The sequence below is a fragment of the Pomacea canaliculata genome, linkage group LG12 (genome assembly GCF_003073045.1).
Source record: "Pomacea canaliculata isolate SZHN2017 linkage group LG12, ASM307304v1, whole genome shotgun sequence".
Lineage (NCBI taxonomy): Eukaryota > Metazoa > Mollusca > Gastropoda > Architaenioglossa > Ampullariidae > Pomacea > Pomacea canaliculata.
This window is the reverse complement of record NC_037601.1, coordinates 23,020,360-23,035,240: the sequence shown is the minus strand read 5'-3', so window position 1 is coordinate 23,035,240 and position 14,881 is coordinate 23,020,360. Positions and strand designations below refer to the sequence as shown.

Below are 14,881 nucleotides of genomic sequence, written 5' to 3'. Positions count from 1 at the left end.
AAAATCATCAGGTGTTCCATAGTGCTGTCATAATTTCTAACTGAATGGTCACAACATTTATTATTCAATTTGACTTTGGCTGAATAGCAGCATCCGCCTCAACCAGTTGGTCAACACTTTGAGCAGCCGGCATTACCAATTCATTTTCCATCTGTTTTTCCATGTAATATTTGTTACCTCAGCCTGTGCCAGATTTATTTTGATTTCCATCAATTGCGATTCTTTTTTAACACGATCAGTTCACTGTCCAGGAGATACAAAGTTTTTCTTTCTTTAATCTTTGTTGTGGATTCTTTGTATCATCAGGTATTTTGTTTTCTTCAGATGACTCAGTTGACGGATGGAATACTGGCTGCTTGGTACATCACCTGCTTGTTATCTTGCTTGTTATTCTTTGTGATGCAAAGTAACTATAAAAAGCAGTAATGTTGATATTTACTACATGCTGCTGGTGGGATTGTGAAGGACATGTTTTTCTCTTTAGAGTTAATATTTAGCACTTTTCACTGGACCCAGGTATAGCTATTTCAGAACTTGATAACATGCAACTGGTAAAGAATGTAGACACTGCACATCCATGTCACTCAGAAGCTGATCAGTGTCTACTGGAATCTAAACTGTAGAACACTGGTACTGTAATATGTATTAGACTTGTAGTTAAAACTGGTTAAATGTCCAAATTGACTGTGGATGTACAGACAAACCTGCTGTGTACACCTCCCAAATTATGTCATAGTCTATGTTTGGCACTTGAATTAAATAATTTATAATTTTAAGCCAGCTTTGGAAGTAAAGTACAAAAAACATTGGCGCTTTTCCTTAATATTTTATGTTTTGTTCAAACTTACCATCAGGAATATCTATGTGATATAAAGTACATTTTAAAATTTCCATTTGAAAACATCGTCTGAAATGTTCAATTCCTTCTTGCTTGTTATGCAAGAAAATAATACATCTGCATATACTTCTAACAAAAAGCATTTCCATTATTGAATTAGAAGATGGAACTGGGTGTTCTACATAAGTACACATATTGCACCTCCTACATATGTCAATATCATTTTATTACTCTCCCCTATCATAAAAGACTTCTTGAGGAACCAGTGTAAATGATTCACCACCTGTCACAAAAGCTAAATGAGAAATTACCTAGTCATTTTAAATAACTGTATTTCGGATGGAAATATTTATTTTCTAAACCGGCTGTTGTGTGCTGACTATCGGCTTTGCATTTGCATTCTCTCGGTATCTAGAGCTTTTTCTGCGGATGACACAGACGTGAAAAACTAAGTCTTACACAGGTAAACAAAATGACTAGCCTTCGATGTTTATGCCGTCCATCAGTTGTCTGCAATCATCTAAAATATTTATCACTTTCTCCGTTTATCACTGGTGTTTCTTGTGGTTGCCCCCGCCCGTTGGTGGATGTTTTTGACGACTGCGAGATGAAATTGTGGAAGATTTTAAATTGTTTCATTTCTTTCTTATTTCATCTTTTTCTTTTTCTGGTAAAGCCTCTTCTTCTCCCTGGTAACCTCCTCGATTAAGACTAATAGTTCGCTGTCGCACATCTCTCCTTCGTTTCAACCATGGTGTGCAGACGAATTTCGCGGCTCGGCACCATCGCTGTAGCGCAGTTTTCATTGGTGGAATATACGGTTGGCAAGGCCGCTCCCCGGACGAATTTATTTATATCGCTGACCTCGACCGCCGCGCTGACCTGACCCGTTTCTCAGCTAAGCAAGGGGCTGAGATCGCTCATGCAACAGGCTTGAGACCGCGAACTTAGCCAAGACGAAAAGCGAGTTAAGCAAGACGAAAAGTTAAGACCGCCTATGCACCGGAGCCCCTGAGTACACAAGTTCAACTTCAAACGGCAGTCACCGAGTCTCGAGGAGGAGGAGGAGGAGGCCTGTGGGTGTTGCTGCAAGAGTTGCACGTCATTTGTGCCTAACGGACGGTGTCGCCTCTGTCTGCAGTGAAGTCAGTGACAAGATGCTCATGAAGGGGTCCGTTACTTCAGACTGTCACACTGTCAGGGCAGTGGGTGTTGGCAGCGAGCTGACCACATACTGGTGTGAACATTCGTCCGACGCACAGTTCACTTATCCGTGACTGGTGTCATCACTGCCCTGGCAGACAGTGAACTGACCCGTTACACGAGTAGTCATGGCAACAGCATGCAGTGACGTGCCCGTTCATTGAATGAACACTGCGCCACCACACTGTGAACTGGTCTCTGACGTGTCTCATACAGTCTGTGAGCTGTTATGCTTTTTAAAATTCCATTTATCTACAAAAATGTGTGCTTTTTATGACACATAGATACAAGAGACAGACACAGACACAATGAAGCTGCTGAGCCCTTAACTTTCATATTAACACCTGCATTTTATTTACCATTTCATATTAACAGCTGTATATTTATTATTTCATATTAACAGCAGCGTTACATTTATTTGTCATAGAGGCTTTGCTTAGATGGAGGAGAAGCACTGAAATTGTTGGCTGTGCTTGTAGCTGATCTTGGAGAAAAGACAATAAAATGAACTTGGCTTCAGGAGACCGGTGTCCACAGTGTCGTCATACCGCTGAACATCTGGCCACCAGCGAGGCTGACGTCCGCCACTTGGCTCGAACCTACGAGAACACAACAAACCCAGCTTGACGGCATCTGGAAGCGAACTCTTTATTATGTTACCAATGTTGATGATGACGATGATGACGATGATGACGATGATGATGATATCACAAAAGGAAGGGTGTGACGAAGGACTAGCATCATGGGAAAGGTTGTTAGATGTCATGTTGACGGAAGAGGTGTGTCTCGTCACTCACCCAAGTGGCTGCCCACGTTGACGTCACTAAGCAAAGCGGTTAGCATGACGTCACTCAGCCAATGTGTCCAGTGGCGCCACAGCATCAAAGGGAGGTCAGTCCGAGCATTAAAACGATAATGGCCTCATGTGCTTCATGTTCTGAGCGCAGGTGAGCGGCAGCTGCACGGCCTGAAGCAGGATGTCGCTGAGGACCTTAATGAGCGGCACGAAGGGCGAGAAGGGCGACAGCAGGACGTAGAAGCTGCACAAGGTGAAGGCCACGGGCCAGGCCAGAAAGAGGATCAGCAGCAGCCAGAACAGAGACCAGAAGATTCCTGCACACAGGGGACGTCACGTGTCAGTGCTGAACGGTCATGATGTTGTAGGAAGTGTCTGAGTGTCGGGGACAGGTCTCAGCTGCGAGCTGACCTTTGCCTGCCTCCTGATAGATGCCGAGTGAGTAGCAGTCAGGGGTAAAAGGTTGATGAAACAAAGCATTCCCCAATTTTACTGAGTTATTCCTCAGTTCCATTTTTACTCTTTCCTGATCTCAGCTTCTCCCCGATGCACCCAGGCCAATGATTTCAATGTAATCAGAAGAACAATAATTGTTGTTGTTGTTGTTGTTGTTGTTGTTGTTATTATTATTATTACGAACACTTTTTCTTGAGAAGTTTACAAAAAATGTCATTTGCAAATAAAGTGAAGACGTTGACAAGGAAACAGCAGGATATTGTGTGTGTGTGTGCCTCAAACAACTGCAAGTTTAGATTTAGAATCAACGTGTCATCAGATCTACTTTACGTGATCCTCCTCCACACATGGCTGCCTGCTGTCCTCACCATCACAGCCAGTGCGGGCTTTCACTTTGCAATGCATCAAACACAGTTTATTATTGTCAGTAGTATCAATAAAGGCGGGTGAATGGACTGGACTGACCACAGCTGACCTGAACAGTCGCGGTGTGTGTTCGTGGCCTTAGTTCCCCGTGTCCACCATGGCCGTCACGCACAAAACGGACAATTCCACAAAGTTGGGTAGAAACAGTGTAGAAGACAGTCACAGAGGTCGCTAACTAAACTTCATCAAATGCTGTATCTCTGACATAGGTGTAAACAGTACCTGTGCTATTTACCTTGCGCCTTGGCGGAAGATTGACTTGTTTTGCAACTGTTGGAGGTCCGCCCCTCACCATGTTTGGGACTCGCTGCTCTCTGGCAAACCGAGACTCCTCCCTAATCTCGTTACTGCTGACGTCAGGTTAAAAATATGGTAGGACTTGTCAGACTTTCCTCAAATGTACCTTGTTCTTAATGAATAATTTTAATGAAGTTTTGTAGATGATTCTCACGTATTTCTCGGCAGATATTGCGAGACTAGGATTAATGAGAGTGATGTCCCTTGGACTAACTGGCTACAGGGGATGTAACTCTCCTCGCTTTTCTCTTGTTCTGTAAATCTGAGTGAGGTTTTGTGTTCAGTGTTGATCTGTGTATCTATAACACAGTTTCATATATTCCTGGATTTAATTGTGTGCCTGTGTCACTCTACACCATTTTATTTGCACTGCCACGTCAGCGCCGTCTTGCCATGACTGACACTGTAGATCTGTGTATCAGCTGTCCACGTCACACTGATTCCTTGTCAGCAATTGTTAAAGTTTTGATGGAGAGCTGTCACAGCAAGCTTCGTACATAGTACACGCAGTCAGACAGGCTAACACTGTGATCTCTCTGAAACTAGTTTGTGACCTGAAGGCTCTAACAAGAGTTGTCATGGAAACTTCTCTGTCTGCAAACGTTAAGCCACTCCACCAAAGACTGACAGCTGAGCTTCCATCAAACATCGTTTTAACTCTCAGCTGCTTTTGAAAAATCAGAACTTGATAGACTTATGAAGATTTCATGTAATGGCAAGACTACAGATCGCATATGTACAAAAACATCACGCCTCGAGATCGGACATCATTTATGGAAAGGACAACAGTTGCCGTGCCGCCACCTTCCCCTGACGCCATCACGTGCACACGATGCTGTTGGTGCCTGCAATAAACAGTTGGCCATTGACTGTAGGTGTTTAGTGACAAGCGACTGCGTGCCGGACTGTCACTAGTACATGTATATCTGCACGGCCCTGGGTGTTGCATGTTTAGTTGACAAAATATTGTTGACGTGTGTAATGTCTGTGCGTTACTACCCTCCCACCCCACACACCACATGTCCCACCTGCCGGCCGTCCATCGCACACAAAACGTCAGGTGCGTGCAGTCTGTGTGACGGTGTACTTGTGTCTCCACTGCTGTGTACAATGTTGTACTGACAACAACAGCCACATTCTTGTCAGTGTATAACCCTGCCACCGTTACCTGCACTTGTATTCATCAAACGATGTCATCAGTGCCGCTGGCATCCTGGCTGATGTAAGTTATCCACAATAATATCAAATGTCGAAAATGTCCTTTCGAGAATGGTGCTTGGAGAAAAAGATGGATAGACTGACAACAAAGAGAACGAATAATTCGACACACATGAGATGAAGACGCCGTGATAATCATTCCATTATGCTTTAATGATTATAATTGTGGGTGCGACTTCTCACAATAAGGTCACGTGATACCTTACTCATGCACGGATTTCCTTGGGCCTGTCATCAACATGCTGAATATCAGCAGAAGTCCGTGACACCCACACACAACCTGAGGGAGCACTGCCAGGTGAGCAATCAGTCCATGTTGTGACGCACAGGTGTTACACTTGCCGCAGGCTGCATGCAGCTGACACGTCAGGTGCGTCACACAGCTGCCAGCAGTATTCACGAAGTGAGTTCATTGGAATGAACTTGTCACAAACCATTAGACAAGCACTGCCATTGTGTGCATCATTCTTACGTAAAAATACGACAGAGAAATTATGACTATAGATATAACATAATTTATGAAAAGACAACAGTTGTCTTATAATTTATGTAATTTGAATAGAAACTGAAATGCATCTTCAATCAAAAAGTGTAGATGAACAAAGCTGCATAGAGTGAGTTAAACATCAGACACGTCAGCAGTGAGAACATGAGACGTGGCAGGACCTCACAGTGACACTACAGACAAGCGACTACATACAGGCTTGCCCGACTAGCCACACACTGGCTTCATGGCTATCATGTTCTCTAGACAAGTCAAAGGCAGCTGCACCAGCTTCAGGATGGCATCACACACGCCCTTCATGGCATCAATGCAGACGCTGAAGGGCAGCAGGAAGACGTAGAGCCAGGCGATGAAGAAGGCCAGCGGCCAGGCCAGGAACCAGAAGATGAGGAACCACAGGATCGCCCACAGGATACCCGGGCACGCGCCGGCCTTTCCTCCACCCGCGCCGGCTCCTTCTCCTGACGCCATCACGTGGACGCGCTGCTCTCGGGTGTCTGCACATAAACAGGTGGTCATTCATTCTGGGTGTTTACTTACAACTCGGTCACGTGATAAAAACATTGCTGATTCTTGTCTGGCGAAAACAGTGTTGGAGGTGAGTCGTGCGTGGATACCTGCACCAGGTGTAATGTCGGTGGGTTACTACCCCTCCCAACCCCCGCCAGATTCACCCACACCACAGAGAATGAGTCCCACCTCGGTGCGTCACACCTGGTGTGTTGTGTGCATCTGTGCAGGTGTGGTGTACATCTGTGCAGGTGTGGTGTGTGGTGTGTGGTGTGCACTAGAAATTTCCTTTTCATCAAGGCCACTAGAAGACTGGGGCTGTAGGCTGCAGGGAGTCTCACCAATCAAAATACACGTGTGAAGCTGACTGCATGTTGTTTTCTGGCTGTAGCTTTATAAATAAACAAGGTGCACATTGCATCAGTGCAAGTAAGTCTATTTTGCATATTCTAACTGTGTATCGTAAAGCAACATAGGAAGGTCCCTGCATGTGGAATGACGCGTCAGAGCTCGGTGTCCGCTTACCTGTCCTTATTGGTAGATGCAGGCTTCTAACAGTCTGTAGCACGTAACCATGGGTGACGTCAGGCCACCCCTCCTACTGTGGAGCACAGTCTGGCTGAGAGAGAGAAGGAGGAGGGGAGGCAGAGAACGAGTGCAGACCTAGGTGAGCACACACTCATGTAAGAAAGGAAGAGGTAGATGGCTGGGCGCCTGTGTGTATATTTAACGGGTGTGTGAGTGTCACAGTCAGTAAAGATGGATGCGGGTGTAGATAAGTATACTGCGTGTGTGTGCGAGAAAGCAAAGCGATAATATTTTGTTCAGGAAGGGATGATGCTGTATGGGGAGGTGAACCTGCCACACACACGTGCTAACCACAGGTGACCCCCTCAGTCGGTGGCGCGTGACTGGGCGGACGAGAGGTGACATTCCAGTTCTCGTAGTCAGCTGCAGAACTGAACACAACACGCCCTGTGACTGTTCACTATTCAGTAACCGAGCGCGTGCCACACAAACACCTCGCGTCCCACCCGCCATTGACTCTCTCACATTCACTCAGACCTAAGACTGTCAACCTGCCCTAGCATAAAGGTTCAACCGTGACAGGTACACAGGACCCGTCCGTGAGCCTGACAAAGGTTTCAACAGGGGGGAGCAGTTGGTGTTTCACGCCATGTCAGCAGCTGAGGCTGTCTCGCGGCGAGATGTGAACATAAGGCTAAGAAAAGCCTTTTCTCTGCTCCGTCATTCAGTGATGGCAGGCGTCGTCAGGGATAGAGAAGGTGTGGGTCTCTTTATTGTTTAAACTCACACACACACACGTGCCTGACATTAGGAAACGGTCACCTGTGCTGCTGACACGGCGTCAACATCAACAACCAGCCTCTGGCGTGGTGACAACCCCCGGAGTGTCGACTGGCCACGAGTGGCCACCACAAGTATTGCACACAATGTCCTCCGGCATCCTCGCGTGTATCCGGGAGAACGAAAGACTTCTCACACGGAGAAAATCGAACTCGGGAAACAAACCACACAACACACCACCACACCACACACCACCACCACCACCACCACACACCACACCACCACCACCACCACCACACCACCACCACCACCACCACCACCACCACCACCACCACCACCACACACCACCACCACCACACCACCACCACCACCACCACCACCACACCACCACCACCACCACCACCACCACCACCACCCACCACCACCACACCACCACCACCACCACACCACCAACCACACACCACCTACCAAACACACACCACAACAAAAAACCACCACCACCACCACCACCACACACACACCACACCACCACACCACCACCACCACCACCACCACCACACACCACCACCACACCACCACCACCACCACCACCACCACCACCACCACCACACACCACCCACCACCACCACCCACCACACCACCACCACCACACCACACACACCACCACCACCACCACCACCACCACCACCACCACCACACCACACACCACCACCACCACCACCACCACCACACCACCACCACCACCCACCACACCACCACCACCACACCACCACCACACACCACCACCACCACCACCACACCACCACCACCACCCACCACCACACCACCACCACCACCACCACCACCACCACCACCCACCACACCACCACCACACACCACCACCACCACCACCACACCACCACCACCACCACCACCACCACCACCACCACCACCACCACCACCACACACCACCACCACCACCACCACACCACCACCACCACCACCACCACCACCACCACCACCACCACCACCACCACACACCACCACCACCACACCACCACCACCACACCACCACCACCACCACCACCCCACCACCACCACCACACCAACCACACCACACACCACCACACCACCACACCACCACACACCACCACCACCACCACACACCACCACCACCACCACCACACACCACCACCACCACCCACCACCACCACCACACCACCACACACCACACCACCACCACCACCACCACCACCACCACCACCACCACCACCACCACCACCACCACCACCACCACCACCACCACCACCACCACCACCACCACCACCACACCACCACCACCACCACCACCACCACACCACCACCACCACCACCACACCACCACACACCACCCACACACCACCACACCACCACCACCACCACCACACCACACACCACCACCACCACCACCTCATCATCATCTATTTAAAAGACGGCTGTAGGTAGAATTCTCTCTGTTTATCAACTGCTTTCAGTGCCTGGGGAGAAATGGCGAAGGCTTGACATCCGCTCTGCTAATATCGGGTTCCTTTACTGAATTCACTGGGTGATGTGCAAACAGTGATAATCCTCCCTCGCCGATATCTTCAGTGAGTGGTCCTAGGAATGTCAACATCGAGGTCTTGTAAACAGCACGTGATCAACAACGATTTCAGCCAGCTTTCACACCAGGTTCTCTCCCTCCCCCCTCTCTCTCTCTCAGCACAAAATGCCATTGTGTTTCCATGGAACATGTCGGCCAGCAGTCAGATCATGGCCACCGTGACTCCAGAATAATCCACACCGATGTGGTCATTGAAAAAGGTGCAAACAGCAACCGCCCATGGTTACAGGACCAAAGGCAGACTCGCACACGTGCCCAACACACCCACATGACAACAAGCACAACAAACGATCCAGCACCGGGTGTGGTCCGGGTAACAGACTATCACTGGGTGTTGTTAGCCACCCGGGGTCACAGGGGCACAACCCGGCGACACTCTCCCTCCGCATGGTGATACATTGATTTGTTGTTTCGCCAGATAAGACTGGCACACTCTTGAGTCCATAGTGTTCTCGTCCTAAACCTCGTGACAGACATCGTCCTGTACATCAGCTGATGGAACAAGTACACCGCCGTTGACAGGCGGTTATTCGCTGCTTAACTACACACTTGCTGCTCACCACCAACAATTCACAGGAGAGGCCGACTGAACGGATTCCCTTCTGACTGTCTCCTTGAGTGAGTGAGAGCATGATGTGACGGATCTGACCTCTCGTCTGTCCATTCTGAAGATTCACATTGTGAGAAGCCCTGACGGTTGGCACGTATATGGCCTCAGCCGTGCCTCCAGTCAAGGAACATTTCATTCTATTTTTTCCTTTCTTATTGTGTCGGCTCAGCTTGGTGCTTCTTTTTATTTTTTCTTTCTATTTGCTGTTAGTCAGGTTTGGCAATCCTGTTCAACTTGTGACACCTGTCCAATCGTGCAAAGAATCTCTTTGTTGAGTACTTCTATGACAAGCCACCAAGGGTTAGCGATGAGCTTATACCGAGGGCGTGGATGACAGCACACTGCCGACTGGCAAACACTGGAACCAACATCAAGGGTGTGATAGTTTGCTAAGGACGGGATAGGAGGAGATACAAAATGTAAACAAGTCTTGAAAGGGAAAGTAAAAACCGCCTGCTATAGTCACTTGACACACTGGGACTATTGGAGTGCTTCTGGGCGTGAAGACTTAGAGAAGTAGTAATATCTCTTTACTGAACCGCTGAAGACGAGACTTCTCTACGTCCTTTAGTTTCTCTTCATCGATGTCCTTGTTTACATCTTCTGTCTGAGTTTGTTGTCCATCTCAATTCTCTTTGAATCAGGCTGTGTCCACCCCGTAAACGTGGTTACACCCTTAATCTTGTTTACCGTCCATCTGATGGCATCTTGTGTTAACAATATGTTAACAATAACATCTTGTGTTAACAATGACGATCATATTACCGTATGAATGTTAGAAACTCGCTGAAGACTTTGTGGTTGTACCGACCGGAATAAAACTACAATTGGTCAACACGCCTTCAGGTGCCATTTGACTGAACTACTTTCTCCTGAAGTTGAGTAAAATGTCCACCTGAGGACAAGCATGCTCTGTCCGACAACACATTGTCCGTCACTCTGTTGGTCAGGTACCACATCACCAAAAAAAGTCTGTGAGTTGTGTTACCTTTAGCTTCGGAGGACTGGTTCAGTTAGAGAATCCAATAACCTCCTCCCCCACCCCCTGTACTGTCTCGGTCAGATAGAAGCAACACACTAAATGTAGTTGTTTGTCCGCAGGAAACTCATCCCGTCAGAACGGTGGCTATTCTGCTGCCCGCCAGACAACACATCGTGGTCAGCCCTCCACACCTTGAATGTTGCTGCACTGGCTGTGTATCTCTCAACGAATGAAATACCAGTGAGCTAGAGAAAACAAGTCGACCTACACACGTGGGTAGCAGTGCACGTGACACGTAGGTCGACTTGGCTGAATGTGTGGTAATGAATGACAACGAGTGGCTGAGCCATGCAACTATCTAGTAAACCTGTCTACACTGCAGAAACAGTTGTGTACAAGAAAAGCAAGCGAGACAGCAAATCCTAGGGGTCAGGGGGGTCACTAGGACACACATCCTATCGACAAAAGAAAATCTAGGCGACCATCGGCAAGAAGGAGTCGAACCTTGACATGAAATATCACCTCTGCTCACCTGTGCCCCATACTCACCTGTTCTCCTCACATCCCTAAGGACTCGGAATCTGGTGATGCAGGGAGAAGCTGGGTGGAGGGTGTGGTCGTGTGGAGGATGTCAGCCACCAACACGACTTTGACCCCAACACAGAGGCACTGGACACGCAACCAACACAGAGGGAGGAGACTGTTCAGGTTCGTTTGTTATCAATGTTTTCATCGCTCCACAGCTGCTGCTGATGTCAAGTGAGATCAGATGTAATCGAGACACTAGCCACGGCGTTGTCAATACTGTCAGTGTACACTGTATACACTATGTCAGTATATAGAGTATACACTACTGTCAGTATACACAATACACACAGAATACAATAATGTCAGAATACACAGTATACACTACTGTCAGTATACACTGTATACACTGTACACACAGTATACAATAATGTCAGAATATACCTAATGTATACACGGCCCTCGAGTCAGCAAGCGCCCCGGGGACAGACGACCTCTCTGACCTCTTGCAATTGTAATCTTAAATTGTTTTCCCAGTACATAATAATATGCATATAATTAGATTGTCATTATCTACAATATAGACTGCAAACATTAGGACAAGTGCACAAGGATCTACATCTCTACTTGACCATAGAGTTGTTTACACATGAGTGGTTAGTAAAGGAGGGAGGAGGAGTGGAAAGGATGCAACCTGTAGCACTCCGCTCCAGAGAACAAATCCCCCGAGTGAGGAATGTTACGCCAACCTTTCTTTAAACGAAAAAAGGAAAAGGAAGAAGGTAAAAATCCACTGACCACAGCCGGGTCCGGGTACATCACCCCCCTGTTCCCCCTTGTCTGTGGTCAGGCCTGACTGCACGTGCAGTCACGAGTGACGTCGTCAGCCACTGCCTGCGCCCTAACGGGACACCCGGGCACTCTGAGGCCCTGGCAATAAATACAGCTGACAGTTTCCTCGGCAAATGTATTCTACCTCTCAGTCGGACTGGTCAAAGTAGCCAGACCACTGCCTCTGGGATAAATCAAGTCTTGTTGTGTCAAGTGAGTCACGTGACAGGAGGTTAACGCGTCCATCGTCACGTGAAACGTAGGCGACTCCATGGAAACTATAACTCCTACAATACCAACGCCAGCTTGCTCGAGGCTGCATGCACAAAACAAAACAACAACAAACAAACAACAATCTAAAAAAAAAACAACAGGAAACAAACACAAAGCAAACACGGCACATGAAGTCTGCTGAGTAGAAAACTGTCACGTGCGCCCTGCACGCGCTGCTGCTTTCACTGTTGTTGTAGCGACGATGTGTTAACGACGGACGCAGCACATTCCTCTCATACCTTCAGGTGCTATAAGCCTTAAACCCACCACCCAGATGCACACACACCCCACACACCCCACATACCCGCCCCCGCTGCTAACTCCACTACACGCACGCTCTCATGCTCACACACCTGCAAACTCAGTTTCTCCACTTTCCCTCACACGCCCAGTCTCCTCCGCTCAGTATGCCCCCGCCCCCTCTCATACCATTTGTGACAGGCACGTCAGGTAGGTGCAGTCAGTAGCAGTACAGGATCGCTGACCTACCTACATCCGATACGTCACTACAGGCGGCAAGGTAGGCCTTTGATCTTTGTCTGTACAGCCGACACCGACACAGGTCAGCTTTACACGCACGTGTGCCTCCCCGACACAGCGTCGTGATGTTTGCATTGACAGAGACCACGTCACCTGTGGACAGGTAGAACTCACCCTGGCCTACAGACTGATGTATTCCCGTCACGGCCTGGGGGTGGGGAGGTGAGGGGAGGAGCTGGTGGTGCTGGACTCCTAGAATTCACGCTCCACTGCTCATGACGCGGATGTCATATCTCAGTTTATAAATGCTCCGCTCACTCCGCGACCATTGTGTTCACTGTGAGAGGGAAACACGTTCACCGAGTTCTTGCTACTTCAGCATTTTACCTTCTCACCTTGCAACACCTGTACACGCTCACTAACGCGCTGTTCCTGGGTGCACACAATTGTCACGTGATCTCACCTCAGTGGGTGGAGCCTTGACCGTGTAAACGTATTCAGGTTTCTATGACACCGAGGGTTTGACCCCTTTACGTGTGTCAGCAGCGAGTGCAAGTGTGAGTGTGAGTGAGTGTGAGTGTGTGTAAGCACAGATTTGAGAGATCACTTCCCTTGTAAATAACTCAACAATAAACTCTTCTCGACTTCAGCTACTTTTATCCTTTTGCTAAACTGGAAAAATACAGTTCTGTGGTAGCTTTCTGCATCTCGGGAGGTTGTAGGAGGGGGAAATAATAATTAATGTAGATTAGTATAAAAACTCGAGGCATGGCTTACCTGTACCTGAGGTCTGATGTCGCTCAGTAGAACTGTTCGCGTGACCAGAGGAGGAGGACGACACACGGAGGAGCGGTGTAGGTGGGGCGAGTGCACAGAGTTGAGTGTTGCCGGGCGGACGGTGTTGTGGAAGACAGCAGCCTACTCACACCTACACGCTCGCGCACCTCCGAGTGTGGATGGTCCACACAGGTATTCTCGCACAGGTGAGCGTCGGTGTTGGGCTGGGGACCCGGCGGCCAATGGGACACGTCGCGTGGGCTGCTCCTAGTCTGACAGCGCCACCTCGGGAAAAGTACTCTGTGAGGGGAAGTGGTGAGGTCGGGTGGCTCACCCGCTGCAGGGACTGGGTGCAGGGTGGAGAGGCCGCCATAAATGTGTTTTCTGCCATCGCCGCCTGGATACAGCAAAACACGCACCAACACACACCCGCTCTCGCAACCACTCAGTCGATCGACGCGATCACAACAACGTGGCACCCTCCTGCTACTGTGGGTGTGCGGCTCGTGGTGGTGCATCACAATAACTGACAATGTCAAAGGTAATGAAGGCGTAATCTGCTTTCGAATCAAAGTTTCATCAGCGACGCTCTTTTTGTTCTTTTTTTTTTGTTTGTGTGCATTTGACTTGAAAGACGGAGTGATCTGTGTGTGTGTGTGCTCACACTTATGTGTCTGTCTTGTCGGGTGGGGATGGGGTAAGTAGCCGTCTGATCGCTGAACTGACACCAACCTTCAACCTCTGACCTGTAGGTCAGGCTGTAGAGCTCTCCAGCATCTCTCTGAGCACTAGACAAAGACCTAAAGAGCTGCTGCTGCTGACAAAAGAATTCAGAGTAGTCGGGTGGTACAGAGGTGCGAGTCTGTGCAGCTCAATCACCGGCTGTCGCCAAGACAACCTGTACGTGAGCGCACGTTAACAATTAGCTAAGTGCATGTATCTATATATAATTATATATATTGTCTGTGATGGGGAGCTGCATGCAGCCAGTGATGTACCGTCGCTGCACATTACACGGCTGTTACATGGTGTACAATATATATTTTGTGTAATGGGTAACTGCATGTAGCCAGTGATGCACCGTCGCTGCACATTACACGGCAATTGCAGGGTGTACATCTGTATATATATATTGTATGTGCTGGGGAGCTGCATGCAGCCAGTGATGCACCGTCGCTGCACATTACACGGCAGTTGCAGGGTGCACACCCGTGTAGCCGTCTGT

General features: G+C 48.6%; 1 long non-coding RNA gene across 1 annotated transcript; it reads right to left on the bottom strand.

Annotated features, from left to right (window-relative positions):
* Positions 1 to 1,906: 1,906 nt before the first annotated feature.
* Positions 1,907 to 4,150, bottom strand: LOC112553419. Its single transcript, XR_003097048.1, has 3 exons — positions 3,955 to 4,150; positions 2,839 to 3,154; positions 1,907 to 2,640 (listed from the first exon to the last, which is right to left on the bottom strand). It is a non-coding gene; the product is annotated as an uncharacterized LOC112553419 (long non-coding RNA).
* Positions 4,151 to 14,881: the final 10,731 nt, after the last annotated feature.